Here is a 23,343-nt window from a genome sequence, read left to right as displayed (position 1 = left end):
GGCATGGACATATATACACTACCAAACGTAAAATAGATAGATAGTGGTAAGCAGCCACATAGCACAGGGAGATCAGCTCGGTGCTTTGTGACCACCTAGAGGGGTGGGAGAGGGAGGGTGGGAGGGAGGGAGATGCAAGAGAGAAGAGATATGGGGACATATGTATATGTATAACTGATTCACTTTGTTATAAAGCAGAAACTAACACACCATTGTAAAGCAATTATACTCCAATAAAGATGTTAAAAAATAAAGTAAAATAAAATAAAATAAAATAGGAATTTCAGAGTTAAAAAAAACATTTATTGAAGTATAGTTGATTTACAATGTTGCATTAATTTCTGCTGTACAGCAAAGTGATTCAGTTATACATATATCTATACATTCTTTTTCATATTCTTTTCTGTTATGGTTTATCGCAGGATATTGAATATAGTTCCCTGTGCTTTACAGTAGGACCTTGTTGTTTTCATATCTTTTTAATGGTTGTTTGTAAAATTCAGGATTCGGAGAAGGTCGACATAGTGAAGCTGGTTGATGTGTTACGGCCTAGATCTCAATTTGATGGCGCTAAGCCTTGTCAGACGACAACTGGCCCCACTCTTCCAAGGCTCAAAATCTCAGAGCCAGGCTGGCTCAGCCCAACCTTTGCCCTCCGGGTGGGTCATGGGGTCCCAAGTTTCCACTGTCACCACCGCCACCTCCACCACCCTGGTTAGGCCCTTACCAGGTCACACTGCAGAGGCTCCACGCGGGGTCCCCGCCCCAGCCTTTCCTGTTGCAGCCAGAACCAGGTGTAGCCCTGCTCCTGTGGTACCACCCGTCCGTCTGCTCCCTTTCTCCATAGCACGCCCTGCCCTGCCCCCACCCCCAATAAAACAAAGCAGAACCACAGCCATCTTTCACAGCTTCGGCCTCTCAAGGCCTTCCAAAAGCCCTCACACCCACCCCAGTTCGCCCCCATGGTCAGGCCAGCTCCCCCATCCTCAGACCAACCTTCACAAATGTTCTTATGCTAAAAATCTGCTTAAAATGCTGCCTTCTTTCCTCTCTACTTTTCCAAATCTTGTCCATCTCCAAAATCCAGCTCAAGTCCTGGGCAAGCTACTCCAGCACTTTCTTCCTGCCTTGAACTCCTAGGCCAGATTACCCGGCTTCCTACAATGGTACAGTGCCTTGAATTGTCATTTAGCCATCTCACCTGTGACTGTTACTCTAAACCTGTTCCAGACTAGAACTCTGTCTATAAGTTTTGAAGACCTTTGGAAGCCTAGAACTCTGTCACGTCCCTCCCCCGTGTCTGAGCATATAGTGGCATTTCCTAGACACTTAATGAATTGATTTGGAGGGTTTCTTAAGCTCATTTCAGAAATCTAGCCATAAAGGGATGGGAGAAGGGTGTGTGTGTGTGGGGGTGTGTGGTGTTTATAGGAAGATGAGGGTGATGAGAAGCATTTTTTATTTTTTAATGAAGAGACTTGAGCACACTTCCACGCAGAAGGAAAGGGGAATAGAGAAGGAAGGATGGTTCCAGGAGAAGGAAGGGCTGATTCATGGAGTGTGGCCCCTAGAAGACAGTGGGGGAGGGGTGGACCCAGCCAGCAGAGGTAGAAATTACCTCTGGGCTGAAGGAGGCACTCAGTAAGTGTTTGCTGAATGGATCAGACCAGAACACCGAAGCCTTCCTGGAAAGGAAGCCCATAGAGTAAAAACCCAGTCAGAAATCCTAGAACTCAGCAGGCCTGCAGAGGTGATCAGAGAAGAGGATGGGCCGTGGGATGACAGACAGTCTCAGTTTCTCACATTCTGAGATGCACGCAGCCCAAGTACACCCGTGAGCCTAAAAGAGTCAATGTGATTTTTAAAGTGAACCTATATTTGGCTATTTTCTTACTACACCTTATGTCTTGTTTTAAAATTTAATACAATTTCAAAGCAGGTACAACAGTAAAGAGCATAGTAGCATGGCCCCGTGTACCCATCTCTCCATGACTAATTTAGTTTCATCCATACCCCCGACCTATCCGTTCCCCCTCCACTGGATTCCTTTGAAGAAAATCTATGGATGCTTATATATAACTGTAGGTATGAACTCTGTAAAAATAACCACAATATCATCTTCACATCTAAAAACTGTTAACAATGATTTCTTTCTTTTTTATTTAAACTTTTTTAACATCTTTATTGGAGTATAATTGCTTTACAATGGTGTGTTAATTTCTGCTTTATAACAAAGTGAATCAGCTATACATATACATATATCCCCATATCTCTTCCCTCTTGCGTCTCCCAATGATTTCTTAATGTCATCAAATATCCAGTGCAAATTCAAATTTTCCCAGTTGTCTCATAAATCTTTTTTGGTTTTTTTTCCTATTTTTTAATTGAAGTATAGTTGATTTACAATGTGTCAGGTATATAGCAAAGTGATTCAGTTATATATATATATATATATATATATATATATCTTTTTCATATTCTTTTCTATTGTAGGTTATTATAAGATATTGAATGTAGTTCCCTGTGCTATAGTCTCATATATTTATGAAATAGTTTGTTTGGATCCGGGTCCAAATAAGGTCCATGTATCATGACTGGTTAATATGTCCCTTGAGTTTCTTTTAATCTATAGGTCCTCCTTTTATTTCTCTCCAACATGGGTGTATTTGCTGTGTACATATGTATGTAGAGACTCACTACTGCCTTGGGCAAATAACAATTCATGCAAGTAAATGAAGGATAATTTTATTATTTTATAATCTGTTTGCAGACATGGTATGGGGTAAGTAAAACACTTTATGAGTTGAGTAATTTCTTATATTTATACATTTACTACATATACGTTACAGCATGTACTGTAATAATAAAAGCATATAGGGCTCCTTAGAAGATCAGAACTATGTAATTACTGGTACAGTTTGATTGCTGTTTCTGATTACTCTTTCTCACTGACTGCATCCTGTGTGCTTAAGAATAACAAAAATTCTAGTGAAAATAAATATTGTTTGTAACTTGACTATATCTGACGAGTCTGGACAAAAAAAAAAAAGTATTCATTATTATCCTATTATGACGTTTACCTTTTTGGGCCTTTCTAAGTCTGTCCCTCAGACCTACCTGGCGCCCCTGACATTTGTGGTAGCCACACTCTTGGGGTAGAGCCCTCAGTGTCTGTATGAACGCCTGGGCAGCCCATCCTGGGCCACCATCCCCAGGGCCTGTCTCTTTGGACTGGCTACCAAGACGCAGTCAGATCAAAACTTGCCCCAAAGGATAAAACTACAGTGGCAAGGTTTTACACATTCTAGATGTTGACACACCTTTTTTTAACCAATAGTCAAAATTTTCGTATGATAAAAGCTTTAGGTCAGTCGCCAAGGTTTGTTTTGTAAGGGGATCTGACTCTAGTAAAAATGCCCCCAGTTTGGGCATGTATATTTATATGAAAATGATCACAGATTGTATATCAAATTTGAATACACAATTAAATAGATTATATTTGCAATTTAAAAATGAGTATTCAAATGTTGAATAAAAGAGAAAATTGCTAAATACCCTCCTTGGAGTGCTATTTAATTTTGAAGTTAATTCGTTCATTTCTTCAACAGATGTGCCTCCTGTATTTAGTATTGAAGATACAATGGAGAACACAACAGATCTGGTCTCTGTCCTCATGGAACTTACATTCCAGTGGAAAAGACTGATAATAAATTACAGATAAGCAAACCAATACATAAGTAAAATAATTCCAGTCTGCAGTCAATGCTATGAAGGAAATAAGCAAGGGCTATGATGGAGAAAAATGGAGGGACCACTATGGACCAGGCTGTGCAGGCAGGCTTCTCAGAGGAGGCACCATTAAAGTTGAGACTTAAAGGATGGGACTGAGCCCACCATGAGTCAAACCTGGGGAATGGCATTCCAAAGGGAGTGCACAGAGCACTCAGAGACCCTGCTGCAACAGAGAGCTTGTATATTTTATGTGTGTGTGATGTAAAGACTCAGAATGAACCTAGGGTTCATCTGGCTTCCCCCTGGCCAGGCTGGGTGCTGCCCTACGACAAGGCTGCATGGGAGTCATTCAGCACCCGCTCAGGTACACTCTTCCGTCAGTTAGAAAGGTCCTCCTTTCAGGGGGCTGGGACCCAGCTCTCTCTGGGGGTCACCCATCCTTCGTGGTCCTGTGGCTGGAGCCATAGAGAACACAGCTAAGCCACAGGACCCCATTCAGAAGGGAAGGCAGCCTCTGTATCCTCTCTAAATCCATCTCAATACCACACATTCTCAGGATGTTGTTAGGATGCAGAAGTCACATTTGTAAAATATGTTTTATATATATTTTACAGCTCCTGCAGTTCACTTCTGAAGTTGATTAAAAGATACATGGCTTCCCATAAAAGTCCAGCGGGTTCAGCTGGTCAGTAGTATGGGGTTCCCACAGCATCTGCCTTGGCTGGATTCTTGCCCCCTGAGCCCAAAGCCACACTGTGCTGACTCTGCCTGTTTCCCTGCCAGTCAAGTGGAGAGGCATGGCCATAAAGCCCAAGATCCTGCCCAAAAGGAGAGGAGGCTAGCAGAGGGGTGGGTTAATGATTGACTGGTGATGTCTTATGATTTTATTATAAACAAACAGAGGTCAAGGAACCAAACTGGCATTGAAGCCTTTTCTTTGTTAATATTATAAGTGGATCAGAGACAGGGCAGAGCAAGGGCTGGAGAGTCAGTGTTACTTATTATTTACAAAGCTTAAAGCTGGACTGCCATAGCAGGCCCATTCTGCTTCCTTGGTTTTTACTGTTATAGATCAATAAAAATAGGAATGTTTTCTAAAGATGCTGTTAAGCCATACTTTATATCAAACTTTTCTCTTTATTATTTCAATTTTTGTTTGGGTCGGCTTGAGAGGGAGGAGACTGGGAAAGGGTAAATTCCTCCCAAGCCACTCTTTGGCATCCTTTCTGGTTTAGCCATGGCAGTGGGGCCAGTACTGCAGGCTGGGGAGCAAGAAGAGGTGAGCTGCAGGACTGGGGCCGCCAGCTCAGCTCTCTGCTAAACCTTGCGAAGTCCTTCCCCTGCATCTTGCCATACTTAGAGGGCCCCTCCCTCTCCAGTAATCCCCTTCCAATATTGCTGGGATGGAGAGGAGAGGGGAGGTATGGGTGTAGCTAGAAGAAAAGGCTTTGCAGTCATTTACCCTTTGGCTTCCAGGCATTTGTCAGGTCCTTTCTGGAGGGAAGGCTTTTATAGGGAGGAGGGTGAGGTTTCCAGGATGCCAAAGATAAATGGTGACAACTGTTTGCTTTTGCTCCTGCATCTCTGGCACCCTCTTAGGTCCTGTTGCCTTAGAGCGCGTTCGTTGTGGCAAAGCTCTGCCCACCTCTTTGGACTCCTCTGAACCTGCTCTCCCCTCCCCTTTTTATTGCAGCAATGCTGAGACACACCAAGCTGCATCCCAGCCCCCAGAAACACCCTCTCCCTGCCCCTCGTACCCCCCAAAAGGCAGGATCAAGTGTTTCCGCATCCTCGATGCTCCTGTGGAGCCCTTTACAATTCTCTTTCCTAGAGGCACCTACACTTATCAAAATAACATTTTATACTTTCCTACCCCAGTAGACCAGTGGTTCTCAAAGCGTGGTCCCTGGACAAGCACCACCACCATCATCACCTAGGAACCTGTTAGAAATGCAGATTCTTGGGCCTCCCCCCTCCCCGCTCGACACCCTGACCCAGACACTCTGGGGGTGGTGCCCCGCATCTGTCATTGAACGAGCCCAGTGGGTGACTCAGCGTTCACTGACGGTTGGGAAGCACCGCACTGGGCTCTCAGCTCGTCCCATTCATTCCTGTATCCCTGGCTCTTCCCACTGAGCCTGCACATCAAAGTGCTCAGCAAAGGGTTCCTGAACAACAACAGGCCACTAATAAGTTAGACAAGTTGCTAAGGTGGTAACGGCCTAACCCCAGTAGGGAAACCAAGCCAGGCCCATCACCTGTCAGTGCTCAGTACATGTTATTCTTGTTTGACTTGTTCACAAAGGAATTTTGGTCGATGTAAACACACGAAGTCCCCAGAAGAACCCGACATCCTGCCCTACCCTCCTAAAAAAAGAATATTAAAAATATTCTTTCTCCATCCTCAGGCAAAGACCACCTCTGAATAGTAAGAACTGCAGACACCATCTTTTTAATGCACTGTTATATGTGTAATTATGGAAACATAATTATGGTGTTTGAGGTCATTTTTATTCAGTGTTGACCATTAGGAACATAACTTCCTTTTCTAAATCTGTTTTCATGGCTCATTTCATGTCTTTAATGTTGTGTGTGTATGTGTGGTAAAATATACATAACATAAAATTTACCACTTTTAACCATTTTAAAGTGAATTCAGTGGTGTTAACTACAGTCACACTGTTGTGCAAACATCATCACTAGCCCCTTCCAGAACTTTTTCCATCATCCCAAACGTACATTCCTGGTGGTGCAGCCGCTGTGGAAAACACTTCAGTGATTCCTTAAAAAGTTAAACATAGCATTGTCATATGACCTGACAATTCTACTCCTAGAGTAGAATTTTGAGGTATATACTCAAAGGAATTGAAAGCAGAGACTCAAACAGATACTTGTACACCAATGTTCATAGCAGAATTATTCGTAATAGCCGAAAGGTGGAAATAACTCATGTGCCCATCAAGACATGAAGGGATAAATAAAATGTGGTATACACCTACAATGGAATACTGTTCAGCCATAAAAAAGCTCAGCTCATTTTAACATACAACTTCTTTTCCAAGAATCTAACCAACTAGATGTTTGAGGAGACCTGAGGTGACTTTCTGTATTTTCACATCTATCACAGAAGCAAACTTACAGTAGATGCTCAGTAAACACTCATTGGTTGAGGAAAACTCTCTGTATCTTACTTGGTCTAGACTCAGAACAGTTGGTGTCAGACTTTGGTGTGTATCAGAATCCCCTGGAGGACTTGTTAAAACACAAATTTCTTGTTAAAACACAGATTGTTAAAACACTCTCAGGGTTTCTAATTCAGAAGGTTTGGGGTGCAGTCCCAGAATATGCCTTTCTAACCAAATTCCCAGGTGATGCTGGTGCTGCTGGTCTGGGGACCACACTCTGAGGACCACTGGTCTAGCTCAGTATTTCTCAACCCTAACTGCACATTGGAGCTTCCTAGAGCTTCTAGGTTTGCCCCTGGCCCCTGCCCCAGAGATCAGGTTTAATGGGTCTTGGGTGGTGTCCAGATACAGGAGGCTTTAAGAAGCTGCTCAGGTGATTCTAATGTGCAGCCGAAGTTAAGAAGAGCTGGTAGAAAGCCTTCATTACATCGACACCGTTGGGGCTGGAGCCAGGGCTTTTTGTTCTCTGGTGTCAAGGTAAGGTTTCTTTTTTCCAAAGTAATTTTTTATTGTGGCAGAATATATATAACATAAATTTACCATTAATTACATTTAGTGTATTCACAGTGTTGTACAACTGTCACCACTGTTTAGTTCTTGGACATTTTCATCATCCCAAAGGAAACGCCATACTCACTAAGCAGTCATTTCCCTTCCTCCCCCCAGCCCTTGGCAACCACTAATCTACTTGCTGTCTCTATAGGTTTGTCTCTTCTGGATATTTCTTATAAATGGAATCATACAATTTGTGTCTGGCTTCTTTCACACAGTATAATGTTTTCAAGGTTCATACATGATGTAGCATGTATCAGTACTTCATTCCTTTTTTATGGCTGAAGAGTATCCCATTGTATGGATGTATCACACGTGTTTCTCATTTCATAGGGTTGCTTTTTGTTGTAGTTTAAATATTTGACTGTGTTTAACTTGCTATTCTCTGCTATAAAATAGCTGTTGACTGAAATAAAGCATTCATGTTCCTCTTGTGTGGGTTTTAGAAAGTAAACTGAACAGAGCTGGCACGAAAGGAAGCTGGAGATAATACAGCCTGGTTTCCTGGAGACGAGGGTCTGGGGGCCAATGAGGCTATTATTTGTAACAAGCTTCTAAATGAAGAGAGAAAACTTCAAATAAGCCTGATAATAAAGGCGTGTTCCATGCAAGGTGATGAAGCAATGTTCCCTGGCAGCAAAAGGAAACTGATGGGAGAGCAAATAATGTGAGCAGAGGCTGCCTTAGTGACCCGGTTCTTCCCTGGCACAGAGAGAGAGAGAGAGAGAGAGAGAGAAATGTAACAGGTGCTTTTAATCGTCGGTATAGCTGCCTCTGCTGCCGAAAAGCTGCTCTTCTCTCCCTTGCTGCCCCATCCACCTTCTCAGCACTCATCTTTGTGAAACGTGTGAGGCTGTGAGTGAGGAGACGAGACTGGATGGGGCGACTAGACAGCAGGTCAGGGGCAATCCTGCATATCTAAGTTGAATGCAGCCCTGAACAAGCTATTTACTTGTGGACTTTGATATCTGTCTACTAGGACGAGAACCTCCCCTTCCCTCCTGCTCTGATTCCTCACCCACTCTTTGCAACCAAACATCGTCCGGCCACTTCTGCATCTCCACTTCCTGCCCAGATCTTCCTGCTCCAGGACTCTGGCTTCCAGGCCCACATCCCACTGGATTCAAATAGACTCTTCAGCCCTCATTTCTCTTGCGGCCCTTGGCCCCGGTGCCTCCCCCCCTACCCCACCCCATTTCTGAACCGGTCCTCTCTGGGTTTCTGGGGGATACTGCTTTGTCTGAGTTATCTTCCCATTTCTCCTGCCCCTTCTCAGCTCTCTGTAGCTACCTGCCCTTAATGTCAGCTCTCCCTGTGGTTTTGTCCTTGGCTCTTTTCTTTCTCTCTCACTTACGCTCCCCTGGGGTCATCTTATCCCCTCCCATGGCTTCAGCACCACCTCTGCCCTGTCGGGGTTTCCTCCTGAGCTCCAGACCCATTGCCTACTGGCCACCCCCATTGGACGCTCCATGGGTTCCTGAAATCAGACGTGGCTGGAGGGGGAGGCAGACGGGCAAACAAATAATTTGAAAAATAACCAAACCTACCATCCTTTCCTCTCTCACCCTCCTCCACCCCCTTCGAGGTTCTCTATCGCAGCTGATAGTACCGCCCACCCCCCAAAAGCTGGGAATCACAGTCCGCTCCTTCCTTTCCTTTGGCCCCATTTTGAGGCACAGAGATGTAACAATTTTACTCTTTCAGGTGTCTTTTTTTTAGGACAATATTTTTTCTTTATTTTTAATCATTTTTTAAAAATTGAAGTATAGTTGATTTACAGTGTTGTGTTAGAGTCAGGTGTACAGCAAAGTTATTCAGTTATATATGCGTGTGTGTGTATATGTATACGTGTGTGTATATATGTATACGTGTGTGTGTGTACGTAGACGTGTGTGTGTATATGTAGACGTGGGTGTGTACGGAGACGTGTGTGTGTACATAGACGTGTGTGTACGTAGACGTGTGTGTGTATACGTATACATGGCTGTGTATGTGTATATGTGTGGGTGTGTATATGTATACGTGTGTGTATATGTATATGTGTGTGTATATGTATATGTGTGTGTATGTATACGTGTGTGTATACGTGTGTGTATATATGTATATGTGTGTGTATATGTATACGTGTGTGTGTATATATATACATATATATTCTTTTTCAGATTCTTTGCCATTATAGGTTATTTCAAGATATTGAGTATAGTTCCCTGTGCTATACAGTAGAACCTTGTTGTTTACTTTATATATAGTAGTGTGTATCTGTTAATCCCAAATTCCTAATTTATCCCTCCCTCCCCTCCTTTCCCCTTTGGTAACCATAAGTTTGTTTTCTATGTCTCTGAGTCCATTTCTGTTTTGTAAATAAGTTCATTTGTATCATTTTTTTGAAGATTCCACATATAAGTGATATCATATGATACATGTCTTTCTGTCTGACTTACTTCATTTAGTATGGTAATCTCTAGGTCCATCCATGTTGCTGCAAATGGCATTATTTCATTCTTTTTTATGGCTGAGTAATATTCCATTGTGAATATATGTGTGTATATAGATATGTGTGTATACATATATAATATATAATAACAGTATATACTTCTGTATATACTGTACTCTTTGCGCCAAAATGGACAACCTGAATCTCATGAGAAACCCTCAGACAAACCCAAATGGAAGGACATGCTATGTGATATCTAGTCTGTATGCTTCAGAAATGTCAAGAGCATGAAAGGTCTAAAGAGATGCCACAAATAAATGCAGTGGATTATCCAGATTGACTCCCAGTTCAGGAAAAAAAAAGCTATCAAGGACCAAATTAAGTTTCTTTTAAACTTGGCCTTCATCTGCCCCTACTGGCATAGCCCTGTTCAGCTGCATAGCTCCGTATCTGTAGGCCTCACTGGCCTTGTTTCTCCAGCCCTCCACTCCCTACGCTAGATCCAGATCCAGACATTTCTCTGCTGAAAGTTCTTCAGTGGCTCCTCAAGCCTTCAGGCTTAATCCCAAGGTCTGGAGTGCATCCCACAAGCCCGTCATGATCCCACCCCCCTCTCTAGGCTTTGCTTCCCCTACTACCATGTGTCACAAAGCGGGGGTGGGAGTCTTAAGACTTCACCCCGACTAACAAGTTAGCCTGCCACAGTTTCACGGATGCTGGTAAAGACACGAGACTCCTGAGTCAGAGACGAAGGACAGTTTAATACTCACAGGGGTAGCAGAGTGACATTTGCAGCTGTTTCTCAAGCCCCAGTTCCATAGGGTGATGTAACCAGGGCCTTGTAACGCCTCCACTTGCAAGCTGCTCCACACAATGAGAATCCCTCTCAGCTTAGGAAACCCCAGTGTGTAAAGGGGGGTGGTTAGCAAACTTGCCCAACCTTTGCCTCCAAGAGAGACATTATTTTACTGGACAGCAAACAGATCTGCTCTCTGCCCTGGAAGGAGACACTGCCTTTATCTATGTAAGATGACTTGCTACATAAACATCTTTGAAAAGGTAGTCTGGAACGAAAGCTGTCAGAGCCTCTGCTCACAGACGCAGGGAGAATCTTTTCCCCACCACTTCTCCGACACTGGGCTGCTGCCATCCTGATTCTCTGATGGCACCCCACACTCTCGTCTGGTTTCGGAGCTCTGCTGCCTGCAGTGGAGTGCCATTTTCATCCCTAAAACGCACACCACCATGCACGTAAACATGCACGCACTCTCCTTGCCCTGCTAACTCCTTTATCTTTCAAGAATCAGCTCCTCAGGGAAGCCTGACAGCCACTGTCACCCCCAAATATAGGAATTCTGCCCCACCTTTGTGTCCCCAGGGTCAGTGTACATTATCACAGGACTTAATCTGCTCCGTTGTCATTACCTGTTTACACATCTGCTTGCCCCTCAACTCTCAGTGCATTGGAAGGCAGGGGCTGTGTCCTGATTGTCTCTGATCCCCAGTGACCAGCCCACAAAGGGAATCATTAAGGATTGGTCAAAAGAATAAGTGGATCAGTGAATAGACTGTTATTTTAAAGCTGCTAGCAGTTTCTTCCTGTCACTTGAGGGGGAGTAGAATGTAAAAAACGGATGAGGATGGAAAATCTTCATGTGGGAAGGGGCAGGGCAGCTGGGGCGGTTCATAAGCATTTTCTACATTCTGGGGGAGGGGCCAAAAATGTGTCCCACTCCCCCTGTTGCGGGACAGAGTGCTTGGATAAGCCCTCTTAGTGACCCAGACTTGAGGCAGGTAACTACCCAGCGTTTCTGTGAAAGCTCAGCCCCAGCTGTAACAGTCCAAATGCTGGCGTTTCAGGCTGAGGTGCCAAGCGTTCTGTCTAGTGATCCAGTGATACAAATTGGGTGCATCTTTAACTGGTCTGTGCCTTTGCAAAGAACACTGTTTTTCTAAAATAATGGATTTAGCTGTCTTGGACTGGAAGGTTGTTGCCTCACCTGTGATGTTATTTCAGACTCAGCCAGTGGTTCTCAGGAGTGATTTTTGTCCTCTCGGGATGTTCGGCAACGTCTGGAGACATTTTTGGTGTCACGAGGGGGAATGCTGCTGACATTCAGTGGGTAGATGGGCTGGCCAGGGATGCTGCTAAACGTCGTACAGTGTACAGGACAGCCCCCAGACAAAGAATTATCCTGCCCCAAATGTTAACAGTGCAGAGGCTGAGAAGCCCTGGACTACTGTGATTGTCTCGGCTGGGCCACGCAGAAGGAAAGAGCAGATCACACATTGCAGAGGATGTTTTTCTAGAAAGAATGAGGTGCTCTCGCTGTCAGTCATCCTGGGGCAGGAAAGAGGAATGGAGGCCTAACCTCAGGGGAGGGGAAACACAGTCAGGGCTCCAGGCCAGGAGAGCAAGACTGGCGCCTACGACCTGATGCTAGGGGAAATCCCCAGGGACAGGGATGATCATTGCCTTCGTGGAGTGCTGATGACAGAGACATCTGACTTTCCTCTTAGGCTGTAGTTGCCTGTGTCACCCCAGGACCTCAGTCAAATTTTGTTAAACTCCAAAGCCTAGTGAGTTGTTGTTTTTCTTAAAGCTACCATTTAATGAGCACTTACTATGTGCCAGGCATCATTCTATATCAAAGGTTGGCTAACATTTTCTACAAAAGGCCAGATAGCAAATATTTTAGGCTTTGTGAGCTGTATGATCTCTGTCACTACTACCCAACTCTGCTTTTGTTAAAAAAAAAAAAGGCAGCCATAGAGAATATGTGAACAGGTGAGTGTAGCCCTGTTCCAAGAAGATTTTATTCACAAAAACAGGTGGTGGACTGGATTTGGCCCATGGGCCATGGTTCGCCAACCCCCATTCTATATGCTTACAACTCTACGACAGAGGCACTATGTTCTCATTTAGCAGATGAGGTGACTGAGGCACAGAGGTTGAGTAATGTGCCCAAAGTCACAGTGCCAGTAAGCAGCCAGGGTGCCACTGACCCTGACCCTCACGTTCTCCCCAGCAGCAGCCTTTGGAGGATCTAGAGCCTGGGCGGCAGCAGCAGTTATGAGGTAGTGAGAGGGGACCAGCAGACAAGCCCTGGCGATGGTCCAGAGCTAGAGGGGAGAAGCAGCAATGGAGAGATTTGTGACCTTGTAAACATTCCTGGGGGTGTCTGGAAATAACAAAAAGAGGGGATCTGGTAAAAGACGTGAGCTTTCTGCAGCTACCCACGGGGGAACATGACCTAAGTGAAGGCTGACTGGTCTCTAAACATTGACCTGCTGTTGAGCCCATTCTTCACTTAACCGCTTTCACAAAGAGGAAGTCCTTTCTGATATCTAACCTATAGCGCTTTTGCTGTTATTTAAAGCTGCTCCCTCAGTTTTCCCTTTTAGGGAGAAAACTTGCTGTTCGATGGTTCTTCTCACACCTGAAAGCCTTCATCCAGGCTACTTCTTTTTTTTAAATTAATTAATTTATTTTTGGCTGCGTTGGGTCTTCGTTGCTGCGCGCGGGCTTTCTCTAGTTGTGGCGAGCGGGGGCTACTCTTCGTTGCGGTGCGCAGGCTTCTCATTGCGGTGGCTTCTCTTGTTGCAGAGCACGGGCTCTAGGCACGCGGGCTTCAGTAGTTGTGGCACACGGGCTCAGTAGTTGTGTCTCATGGACTCTAGAGCGCAGGCTCAGTAGTTGTGACGCACGGGCTTAGTTGCTCCGCGGCATGTGGGATCTTCCTGGACCAGGGCTCGAACCCGTGTGCCCTGCATTGGCAGGCGGATTCTTAACCACTGCGCCACCAGGGAAGTCCCCATCCAGGCTACTTCTGTCTCCCTTCCAGAGGGGTGTGAAGTGCAGTGGGAAGGTCAAGGGCTTTGGAGCCATTGACCAAGCTGCCAATCACAGCTCCACCACCTACTGGCTGTGTGACCTTGAACATATCTCTTAGATTCCCTGAGCTTCGCTTACAAAATGAAAGTGGCAGCACCCACCCGGCAGGACCCCAGGGCTGTTGGGAGGAATAAACGTGGTAGTGTAGTGTCTATTTGTGATGGACTTACAAGACATGCTGGTTCCCAGGCCCTTCTGAATGGAATAGTCTCAATTCCTCCTTCCCCAGCCCCCTTTTTCCAACCTTTTAGAGCAAGTTCTCCCTTTCACCTCACCGGAAAACAAATCTAGGGCTCCCTGCATGGCTCCTTTTACTTCTAATGAGATATGCATGGTGATGTGGCGTTTCGTTTCAGACTGGTTTCACCTCTGAAATCCTGCCATCCCAGATCAAGTGTCACCTTCTCCCTGGTGCCTTCCCTCACTCCCAGAGCGAAAAGTAAATAGAGAAACAAACCATTCTTTCCTCGTTCGCTCAACAAATGTTTCCTCAGCACCTCTCCTGGACTAGGCTCTCTGCCTCTGCCCGAGCAGCCCCTTTGGGGAGGGTGTCACTCCCCACACGGTGTGCATGATGTTCTCCTTCTAGATAACTCCCCTTGAGGCTAGAAAGGGCTCCTGCTCAAACCCGTACCCCTCGAATACTGCCTTGCTTGCAGCAGGCTCGTGCTCAAAAACGACCAGGGAGGAAAACATTCTCCAGTGATAATTTAGCACATTAGCCTTAGCTGGAGAGCGAGCACTTGGTTACTAACCCCGGAGGTACCTATGCTTCTCAAGGCAATTAAGTGAAGGAAGAGCATTAAAGTCCTGCAGTTCCCCACTTTTTTCCCCACGGCGTTACAAGGTTTCTGACCAGACATCTTTGCACACCCAGTCTTCCCTTCAGACCTTCCATGCTCAGTTTTACTCAGTGCTGGACCATTCCCTGCTCCATCCTTGCTGATAGAGACGTTTAAGCATTACACCAAAAGGTTCTTCAAGAGCTGGGAGGGCTCTTGGGAAACTGCCAAAAGGAAGCACTGAGGGACTGAGGGGTGGCTGTAAGTTCTCACCCAAGCACCGCTCCAAGCAGTGAGATGTCAACACACATTCCCGTAGGTCAGAAGCCAGCAGAGAGGCTCACTCCAAGTTCATGGTGTAGGAGATGGAGGTGTGAGTGTCGGGGGTGTGGACACACCTAAGAATGTAGATACACGTGAACGTGGATGCATGCGTGCACATATATGTGTGCATGTGTAAATGCGTGCATACAACTCTTTCCTGAATCACCAGGACCGAGCACGGGGCAGGCGGCTCTCCTCATTCAGTCTCTGCCCGGGCTCCTGTCTTGCTGCGCCCACACGGTGTTCCTCACCAGGAGCTGCTTCCTCCCCCTCTCCCCACCCCCAGGTCCACCCACTCTCTTTGATCTGCTTTTCTTCTTCACTTACGTGTCATCCATTCCCTGTTCTTCCTTCCAACTCTCATCTTTCCGATTCCAACCACCACACTCCTTCAGCTGTCCATCCTACTCCCAAGAATCCGAAAACGGTGTTGATTCATGACTGTCCCTGTAGGACCCCTGACATCTCTCCCAGCCGTGTGCTGCCTACAGTAATGATGACTTGACTGTATTGATTTTTTTCCCTGGCAACCACACTGGTCTTTGATCTACATTTCCCTTGAGTGTGTCACAAGGAAACCATATCAAATGTTTATTTATGTCAACAGGTATTAAGTCTATTGTGTTTTCTTTAACCACTAAGCCTTTTACTCTGATGTAGGGAAGAAAAGCAAGTTAATTTGGCATAATTTGTTTCTGGCAAGTCTATATTATTTACTTTTTCAAAAAAATCACTGCATTTCCTCAATGGCTTCATTTCCTCAATGGCTTCATTTCCTCAATGGCTTTTGCACAGTGTTGTGATGTGTCGTGTAGGGTACACAATGCCTGGCATAAAATGAGCATCCACCAAATGACTGGGAAAATACACGAGACGGAAATCAGGAGACACAATTCCAGTCTTGGCTCAGCTTCTCATGCTTGGGCCACTTGACAACTCTGAGTTTTCCTCGCCTCATCTGTAAATGAGTGTGGGCCTTGGCTACATCAGTGCTCCCCACTGGGGTCCCACCTAGGCAGCAGTGGCAGTCTGGATGCTGATTTGAATACTTCACGAAGCCCAACAGAGATGGGCACTCATCTACAATCAGGCAGCTTCTGCCAGTTACAACATTAGATGTCTTACGTTTCTGGCTGAGTTATATCAACAGGTCAGGACCCCCATTGCCCCTCCCGTGGTTCAGACCCCTATCCCCCTCTCCTGCATCCCTCTGGCCCCCTTCCTTCCGTGTTTCACACTCAATTCACTCTTTACTTTGTAGCCACAATGATCCTTCTAAAACGCTTATCTCAGCTTTCCACCTAGAACGCTCCAGCTGTCCCCCTGCTATCTCCAGAATGAGGTCCCAACTCCTCAGCCAGCTCCCGAGCCCCTCACACTGGCCCTGGTCCATCTCCCCAGCCCCTTCCCTCCTCACTGAGGTCCTTGGTAGTGCCCAGAACCTACCAGCCTAGGTGATCATGGCACAATCTGTCCCTTAACCCCAAAGGCTCTTTCAACCCCTGCCCTTTGCCTGGCTAGCTCTTACATGTCCTCCAGGTCTCAGCTTAGACATCACCTCCTCCAGGAAGCCTTCTCTAATCCTTTCCCAAGACACTAGGTGAGGGCACTCTTTTCTGTGCTTCATCTCTCTGCTTTGTAAGGCCTAATTCATTGTCTCCTCCCAGATTCTCAGTCTTATTCATGCCTTATTCATCATTTCCTCAGCACCTAGCCTAATACTTGGCACTTTGTATTTACTCTGTAAATGTTTGTGGAATAAATGTGAATCCTTATCTTGGGCTAACTAAAAACTTTGGTTTTCAGATCTGTCTTTGATTAACAACAAATGGGAAAACTATTTCATTAATAGATTAATTTGTTAAACCTTTTAAACAGTGGTATCCATGGAGGAGGGCAGAATAAAAGAGTGATGCATGTGTAGGGTACCATTACTCTCAGGTCCCTTCTAGGTAATAATTCCAGAAATTTATTTGTATAACGTTTTGGCTCAGGATCATGATGAAAAATACCTATAAACTAGAAGGGCACTATCAATGAAGAACCTTTAGATTTGCAGGTCATAGGAGAATAGACAGTTACTCAAGTTGGAATCACCAGTTTGCCTCTGGGCTTCCTGATGGCCAAAGCCAAAAGGGGAAACAGTCATTTGCATGACCGCCTCAGACCTGCTACAAAACCTCTTTGTTCCACAACCTTCACAGTCACCTTTTCTCCTTTCTCCACTTCTCATGCAGTTTCCAGAAGATGGAGTACCAAGGAGGGGCCTCCCTACAAAAGCACCAGGCACCATTTGCCAGTGTCACCATTCCCTGCTATAAGCAAATCTCACCCTCATCATAACCAAGGAGCCCTTTCTGAGCCAACTGTCCCAAAAGGTGGGGGCAGCATGACCATTTGCCCTGAAGCTAACCACGGGCATGCTTATGAGATCTACATGGGTCTCCTATTCACCCAGAAGTCATACAGCTGATCTAGTCACAAGTTAATGATTACAAAATCATTTAAAAAGTTAAGATGAGCTAAATGAGCCATTTTATTTAGAGTCATGCCAGTTCTTTTTTTTTTTTATACTGCAATTTTATTTCAATCGCACAAATGAAGTTAGCATGTAGGAAATGTAAATGAAACAGTACGGTAAAAATAGCAGAGAACCAAAACCTCTAATAAGGAAGTCCACCTAAAGCGTGAGAATTCAACATTCATTAGTGTTTCATCTTCAGTTTTGATTGACACTCGATGCTTGCAAATTTTGAAACAAACTTTGAGACCATGATGACTATTCTGAAGAGATTTCAGCACCAGCACTAAGATTTGCACATTCAGTTGGTTTGCAATTGACTTGTTAGCCATTTACACAGTGTATAGTACAGATTTGTCACAGGTCAGATCACAGCGTTGAAGGAAAGAAGTACCTTCCTGTAATTAGAAAGGATCCCTTAAACTGCACTCAGCTTAAGACATCCAATGTACAAGAGCACGAAAACCATCATAATATTGTGGCTCCAAGGAACATAGTTTTGATAAGGAAAATAACCTAAGCTTCTGTTTCCCATTTTAATTACTGAAATCTCTAACAATGACAAAACTGTCACATAGGACAGTTACGTCAGTTCTGAGTCAACCTTTATGGACATGAGGAGGTGGCAGCTCGTATTTCTTCCTTCCTGGTTGGCAAAAATTAAATGCTTGCCAGGTCATTGGAAAGCTTGTTCCTTAAAGGAATACTTTTGTGAATTAAAAAAAAGAAGAAGAAAAAGAGCCCATCTATGGGAATTCCCTGGCGGTCCAGTGGTTAGGACTTGGTGCTCTCACTGCCATGGCCCAGTTCAATCCCTGGTCAGGGAACTAAGATCCCACAAGCCGTGTGGCTCAGCCAAAAAAAAAAATCGCCTAATTTATTTTGTTTACAAATACTTGTAATACTGGTCCAACACCACTAGAAAGTGTAAGTGAACTGTGGCTTGACTGAAAATTGAAAGGAGTTACAGTTCAAAATCTAATATGTTTCCCCATCATTCCTATATGCTATGTTGGACAGCATGCATACTAGCCATTATTTTTACATTTTCTTGCCCCTACTGTTTCACTATTTAATTGTTGATCAATTAAATCATTTCAGCTCCTTTCTCTGTGCTCTTAGCATCTAACAGGGTGCTTCTTGGTGAGTATTTGTGGAACAGCTACCATATTTCATTGCTTCTAGATGCCATGGATTATAAGATATATCCCACTTACAGAGATGCTAAAATAAAAAAGTTGCATCTGAGAATCAATGAAATACAGTCTTTGTCCACAGCAGGTCCTGGCTCTCTTTCTTGGCCATGCGGTGTGGCCCTGGGAAGAGTCTGGCTGTGCTCTTGGGCTCCGCAGTCGTGCCTGCACCCTTCACCCCTGTGGCCGCCCCTGCAGAGGAAGACAGTAACAGACCAGGAGAGAGGGCCCCTACTCCCTTCAAGGAGACGTGGAGCCTGCTGAGACAGTCTCTGGTCCATTCTCTTCTTCATGGAAAACCAGACCTTCTAGTCTCTGCCCGGGGCGCCTTCACACACCTGCTCTGAATTCAGCCTTTTTGCTTTCGATCTTTCTTCTAAGCTGGTTTACCCCACGGGCTCCTCTCTCTCCCCTTGCTGGGGATGGGCTGCCAAGGGCTTTAACTGGCTTCTGGAGGGCTGTGCCCTGCCCTCACCTGAATGCCTGGGGCTTGAGACCAGCATGAAGCAGAGAGGGCAAGTTTGAGCACAGCCAGAGGCCTGATGGAGCCCCTGGCAGGACCTGCTCCCAGCTCTCGCCAGCCAACTCTCAGCCCGCAGTTCCAAGGCTTGTCTTTGCCCCAGGTGGGTGACAGTCCCTGCACGGGGCTGGACTTACGTAGCTCAGAGCCCTAGTAGCCCAGCCCCAGATTTCTTCCCAGCTCCACTCCTGAACCCTAAATCAAGGCTCAGCCCAGAGGCTCAGGGGGGAGTAGCACCCTGCCCCCGTGGGCTGGGCAGGGAGGCAGGGGATGCTCCAGTGACTTCAGCTGCATGGCTGAGGTGGCCACAGCTATGGAACCAGATATCTGGTCCCTAGATGCCAGGGAAGTGCCAGGGTAATGAGCTCCAACTCGACCCCTGGTCTGAAGGACAAGGCTGGGAAGAACTTTCTGGCCTGTGAGGCCCGTGGGACAAGGGCTTGGTGCCCTTGGGGTTTTTTGCTCAATCACTTTTTTTCTCACAAGGGAAACTCCTTTTGTTTGTTCAGAATATAAAAAGAATACCTCCTCACTGTTAAAAACTCAGGCAATTCAGAAAAGCATGAAGAAGTAGATCCTTTCTAACAAAACTCAGGTTTGTTTGGTATTGTGGAGTTTACCAGGCATTTTCCCATCTATTAGCTAATAGAATTCCACCATAACTCTGTAAAGTGAAGGGAAAGAAGATGATTAGCTACACGTGCTCACTATTCGCCAGGCACTGCGAGCCTGTTTCTGTGTATTATCTTATTTAATCCTCACCATGACTCTGAAGCAAAGCAGAGGTTCTCAAACTTGAGTGTGTATCAGAATCACCTGATGGGCTTGTTAAAGCAGACTGCTGGGCCCAGCCCCAGAGTTTTTGATTTGGAGGTAAATCTGGGATGGGCCCGAGAATTTGCGTTTCTAACACTGTCATATATGGTGCTTTTCTTGCTGCTAAAAGAACAGGAGGTGAAGGGTTTGGGTTTTTCCTCCCAGGCTCCCCCCATGAGTTTCACTTGTAGTTCTGAGTGTTTGGGAAGGGCATCCCGAGCCCCAGGTGATGTCAGTGCTGCCCATCCAGGTGCCACTGAGGTAGATGCTATTACTGCTCCCGTTTTGTAGTTGAGAAAACCGAGGTCCAGACAGGTTGTTACTTTCCTAAGACCATTTATCCAGAAAGTGGCCTAGCTGCTATTTCCAGGAGGTCTGCCTGGTTCTGGGCTTTGTACACTTTCCACTTCTTCCTCCTGGTTTTCTGTCTCACCCCCCGTGACACTACACCCGCCTTTAGGAACAAATGCTAGCTTCCCTATCTTTTCATCCAGCTGGTAAGGCCAGCTGTGAACACGAAAATGCAGGCATTTGGGCAGCTACAGGCCAAGATCCTCCAGAACACACAAACCTCAATTCTGCAACTCAGGAAAGATGAGAAATCATGACGAGTGGGTAGACCACACCACATCCAGGCAGACCCTGGATGTTACAACTTCAATTAGAAGTAACTGGAACTATAGCACAGATTTAATAAATCACAGCGGGTTGGATTGCTAAGCCTCAAGGGAAATCCCCAAGACACAGGGGTTAGGGATTCAGTTCCCTGGTATGAAAAACATGTTCTGGCCTTTTTTGTTCTCTCTCCCTCTTTCCCATAAGAGTGCTTTGTGCCTCTTGTCCTTCATCCTCAGCATGGCAGTGAGAGCGGGGGAGAAGTCACTGGGGTATTGTGAGTTGGCCAGGCCTCTACCTTTGGTAAAGACGACAGTTCTCCTTAATAAAATCAGCCTATTAATTGCACATGCTCCCTAACTGCTGTTTTAAGTTCTCCCTTTAGCTCTAACTTAATCTGTTTTTTATACTGTCTTTGAGTGTGAAGGTCACACGGTGCCTTTGCCTACTACAAAAGTAAAGCTTCCTAGCTTCCTTGCATGTGTTCCATGTCTTGTTCTAGCTTGGGAAGGATGTCCTGAACCCCAGAGATAGTTTGTTTATAGTAACTTAATATTCCAGCAGATTCAGGACAGAAGGGGGGTGGAGGTGGGAGCCTGGAGAACCAATGAGGTTCGCCCCAATGGAGGATCCCTTCCTAATTCCCAAAGGAAATTCTTTAAGACAGAGCCTCTATTGTCTGGGAGAAAGGAGAGCAGTTAAGGAATGCGGTGGCAGTGGTCACAGGGAGTTCTGCCAGAGCCCGGGACCGAGAAGCTGGGCAGGAGGGCCTACGAGCCCGGCGCCCGGCACCCCCAGGCTAAGCTGCCATCTTTCCAGAGTCCCTGATCTAGGATGGAGGGGCTGATCTGGTGGATGCCTTGTGGGGCCCTGACTTGGGGAGAAGTGGGACTCGTTCACCCACCAGGAGGGGGGGTTTGGCTTGCTCTTCCCCTTACATCTCATCTCCCGTGAAGGTTTGTCTTATTTCTCCCAAATAATGAACAGTGGTATTTGTGTGTTTCTGAACTAGCTCACATTGGAGGAGCACCAGAGCAGTGTCTGGCATCCTCTGGGATGGAGCCCCACCTCTGTTCTCTGCTCACATGATGCGTTCTTGGGTTGTTAGTTTCAATACAGTCATTCCTTTTGGTTGCTCTGTTATTTTGAACACACTGAGGGTTTTTTGGTTGTTTCTTGTGGGAGGGCTGAAAAATCTGTTGGGGTAAGGATGACTCTCCCAGCCAGCTGGAATTTTTTAACTCTTTTATTGAATATAATATACATACAGAAAAGTGCACGTATCGTAAGTGAACAGCTTGATGGATTTTCACAAACTGAACACAGCACCCATGTCAAGGAACGAAACGTGACCAGTATCCCCTGCTTCCAGTCACCTCCGCACCCCAAGGGCGCCCGCTATCCTGCCTTCTAACAGCATAGATGCACTTGAGCAGACTGGAGTTCAGCCTTCTCTCGCGTGTCAGCCTGACTTGCAGTTGCCCTCTATTTCAGAGTTGGTGGCTCAGCAGGACTGACTTGGGGCTGATTGCAGGGGGTAGGGCACTGACCCAGCACATGCCAACACGTACCCCGCTGCTGCTCCAGCCACCCAGGAGGAGCACTCAGGGGCAGGGTTGGCTCCATCCTGGCTGCCAGATGGTCCTCCTGTCTGCAGGGGGCCATCCGGGAGGTTAGCCTGGTGACTCAGTGTGGAGGGGGGATGGGGCTCGAGTTCTCTTTCCATGTGCTTCTAGAAGTCCTATCATGTGTTCCTGGAAGCGAGAGGCCCGCGGAGCAGGATGACTCAGAGGCATCGATGTGAAAAGTAGCTGAGGTCTGCGCCCTGGGAAAACCAGCACGTGGCCTTGGGTTGGACTTGCCCCATTCGGTGCAGCCTGTATTGTTTGGAAACCATTCTCCCCTCTCCCCCCTGGCACCTATGCCAGGCTCTCTGTTTACTTGTGTGACTCCAAGCACAAGTGCCAGCTGCCAGCCTGGACCTGTTTGCCTGCTTCACTGGCCCCCACTGACCTGACTCCACATCACGTGTGCTCATTTCACTAATAAAAACCCAGGTTTGCCTCTGTGCTCACCCCCATGCATGCCATGCATCTTTAGACTCTGCCCTCTGCTTCCTCAGCAAAGAGCTGCTCTAACTGTACGCAGGAAGGACAGAGGGCTGGCCAGCGCTAATGGTCAGGAAGAAATGCTTCTGGATTGGTCGGTATGGCTGGACAGAAAGGCCCTCTCTTGGGGAGCACCGTGTCATGCCTAAGTGGCAGTAAGATTTTCCTCCTACACCTTGACACCGTGTCTCTCTGTTCTCTGTAACTTCCTTGCCCTGCCCAGGGGGACTGTCCCACAGACGAAGGGAGCCCTGGGGAGACGTGACTTGTGTCTCCACTCCACCTGGGAAGCCAGTAGAAGAGGTGTGGGGCAAGTTACCTCTCACTCAGGCTAGAAAGGTCTTGGGAACCATCTGGTCAGAGGTTCTCTAACAGAGTGCATAAGAATCACCTGAAATAGACAAGTTTTTCAGGTTCCCTCTCTCCCCCAGGTCCAGGCTGCGGCTCAGAAATCTGTACATCTGGAAGGCATTCCAGGTGATTCTGATGCAGGTGAGCCCAAGCCATAGCTTGAGGAACACTGATCTGGACAACCCCTTCCCCAGGTCACAGATGGGGAGAAAGCAAGACCCCGAGGGCCCACGTGCTTCCTCCAGACCATATGGGATAAGGTCCAGAACTTGAGTCCCGCCTTCTTTCCATGCCTACACAGCTCCTGTCTCCTCC

The 23,343-nt window shown here is 46.3% G+C and overlaps 2 protein-coding genes across 4 annotated transcripts in view; one reads left to right on the top strand and one right to left on the bottom strand.

The window, feature by feature from the left end:
* Positions 1–23,343, top strand: part of APH1B (aph-1 homolog B, gamma-secretase subunit) — a 267,402-nt gene that overhangs the window by 82,100 nt on the left and 161,959 nt on the right. The window contains exon 7 of one of the 2 annotated variants that reach the window (XM_061180221.1): positions 22,306–22,371. The exons of the other annotated variant lie outside the window; for it this stretch is intronic. The gene's annotated coding sequence lies outside the window, so the exon portion shown is untranslated. Of the gene's footprint in view, positions 1–22,305; positions 22,372–23,343 lie in introns of those variants that run through there. 2 annotated transcript variants of the gene reach the window in all.
* The window catches only part of CA12 (carbonic anhydrase 12), a 59,122-nt gene that overhangs the window by 25,109 nt on the left and 10,670 nt on the right, over positions 1–23,343 (bottom strand). The gene's annotated exons all lie outside the window — the stretch shown is intronic.

This window comes from Eubalaena glacialis, chromosome 2 (genome assembly GCF_028564815.1).
Source record: "Eubalaena glacialis isolate mEubGla1 chromosome 2, mEubGla1.1.hap2.+ XY, whole genome shotgun sequence".
NCBI classification, from domain to species: Eukaryota; Metazoa; Chordata; class Mammalia; order Artiodactyla; family Balaenidae; genus Eubalaena; species Eubalaena glacialis.
Note: the sequence above shows the minus strand (reverse complement) of the source record. Positions and strands in the feature narration are given on the sequence as shown.